The 2,500-nt window shown below is 49.7% G+C and overlaps 1 protein-coding gene across 2 annotated transcripts in view; it reads right to left on the bottom strand.

The window, feature by feature from the left end:
- Window positions 1–2,500, bottom strand: part of LOC113828161 (glutathione S-transferase 1) — a gene marked incomplete in the record, with an annotated part of 200,075 nt that overhangs the window by 176,620 nt on the left and 20,955 nt on the right.

Genomic DNA, 2,500 nt, shown 5'->3' with positions numbered 1-2,500 from the left:
GGCAGGGGAGGATCAGGGTACTGGGGAGGAAGAAAATACAGGCAAGGGGCAGGGGAACAAGGGATATACTGTTTGCAGGGGGAAAGGGGGGGAGAGAGAGAGAGAGGGAGAGAAAGTGAGAAAGAGAGAGAAAGAAATATATATCTATTGCATTTATTTTTGTAAGTATTTATTGTTATATTCATATAACAAAATAAGAAACAAGGGATATACTGTTTGCAGGGGAAAGGGGGAAGGGGGAAGGGGGGAGGACGGTAAAGTAGGTTTAGGATGTTGAGAATAAAAATGAAATACTGTAAGAGGTTGGTAGAATAACTTGTTATTGTGTTGTCTTTGTGTGAAAGAGCTATAGAATCCAAAACAAAGAAAATATCATTTGTGTATAAATAAATACATAAGTTAATAGACAAAAAATTATCAATTGATTAATGAAATGATTAAGATGAAGATAATTGACGAAACAATAAGTAAATACACCGAAAAAAGAGGAAAAAATGCATTAGGAGCAAAAAAAATGGTAACAACCACAATAAAATAGAAAAAAATATAAAAATATAACAACAAATACTCCCAAAAATAAATACGAAAAAAAACTAATGAATGAGTAAAACCGAACTAAAAATGAACTCGAGCGCCAAGGTCGAGAGGAGAGGCACAGATCCCGGCGCCTATTCCCGGCCCTCAGAGCAAGTCAAAAATCCCTCTCACTCACTCACTCACTCACTCACTCACTCACTCACTCGCTCGCTCACTCACTCACTCACTCACTCACTCACTCACTCACTCGCTCGCTCGCTCGCTCACTCACTCACTCGCTCGCTCGCTCGCTCACTCACTCACTCACTCACTCACTCGCTCGCTCGCTCGCTCGCTCGCTCACTCACTCACTCACTCACTCACTCACTAGCTCACTAGCTCACTCACTCGCTCGCTCGCTCACTCGCTCGCTCGCTCGCTCACTCACTCACTCACTCACTCACTCACTCACTCACTCACTCACTCACTCACTCACTCGCTCGCTCACTCACTCACTCACTCACTCACTCGCTCGCTCGCTCGCTCGCTCGCTCACTCACTCACTCACTCACTCGCTCGCTCGCTCGCTCGCTCGCTCACTCACTCACTCACTCACTCACTCACTCACTCGCTCGCTCGCTCGCTCGCTCGCTCACTCACTCGCTCGCTCGCTCACTCACTCACTCACTCACTCACTCACTCACTCACTCACTCGCTCGCTCGCTCACTCACTCACTCGCTCGCTCGCTCACTCACTCACTCACTCACTCACTCACTCACTCACTCACTCACTCGCTCGCTCGCTCGCTCGCTCGCTCGCTCGCTCACTCACTCACTCACTCGCTCGCTCGCTCACTCACTCACTCACTCACTCACTCGCTCGCTCGCTCGCTCACTCACTCACTCACTCACTCACTCACTCACTCACTCGCTCGCTCACTCACTCGCTCGCTCGCTCACTCACTCACTCGCTCGCTCACTCACTCACTCACTCACTCACTCACTCACTCACTCACTCGCTCGCTCACTCACTCGCTCGCTCACTCACTCACTCACTCGCTCACTCACTCACTCACTCACTCACTCACTCACTCACTCACTCACTCACTCACTCACTCACTCACTCACTCACTCGCTCGCTCACTCACTCACTCGCTCACTCACTCACTCACTCACTCGCTCACTCACTCACTCACTCACTCACTCACTCACTCACTCACTCACTCACTCACTCGCTCACTCACTCGCTCACTCACTCACTCACTCGCTCATTCACTCACTCACTCACTCACTCACTCGCTCACTCACTCACTCGCTCACTCACTCACTCACTCGCTCACTCACTCACTCGCTCACTCACTCACTCACTCACTCACTCACTCACTCGCTCACTCACTCGCTCACTCACTCACTCGCTCACTCACTCACTCGCTCACTCACTCACTCGCTCACTCACTCACTCGCTCACTCACTCACTCACTCGCTCACTCACTCACTCGCTCACTCACTCACTCGTTCACTCACTCACTCGCTCACTCACTCACTCACTCGCTCACTCACTCACTCACTCACTCGCTCACTCACTCGCTCACTCACTCACTCACTCGCTCATTCACTCACTCACTCGCTCGCTCACTCACTCGCTCGCTCGCTCACTCACTCGCTCACTCACTCACTCGCTCACTCACTCACTCACTCGCTCACTCACTCACTCGCTCACTCACTCACTCGTTCACTCACTCACTCGCTCACTCACTCACTCACTCGCTCACTCACTCACTCACTCCCCGTCGACTCATCAAGGGAAAGTGTGCCTGCCTCTGCCCTCGTGCGAAGTTAATGCGATTGGCTTTTTATTGCATCTTTTTTTTTTTTGCACAAAGACTGTCTCTCTTTCTCATTTTCTTTCTTTTATTATTCGTCGTCATTGTTGCAACGGTGGTAATAACATTCACTTTCTGATCCCGTTTTCTTTCATTAATTC

Source organism: Penaeus vannamei, chromosome 2 (assembly GCF_042767895.1).
Source record: "Penaeus vannamei isolate JL-2024 chromosome 2, ASM4276789v1, whole genome shotgun sequence".
NCBI lineage: Eukaryota > Metazoa > Arthropoda > Malacostraca > Decapoda > Penaeidae > Penaeus > Penaeus vannamei.
This window is presented reverse-complemented; position numbering and strand designations above follow the sequence as displayed.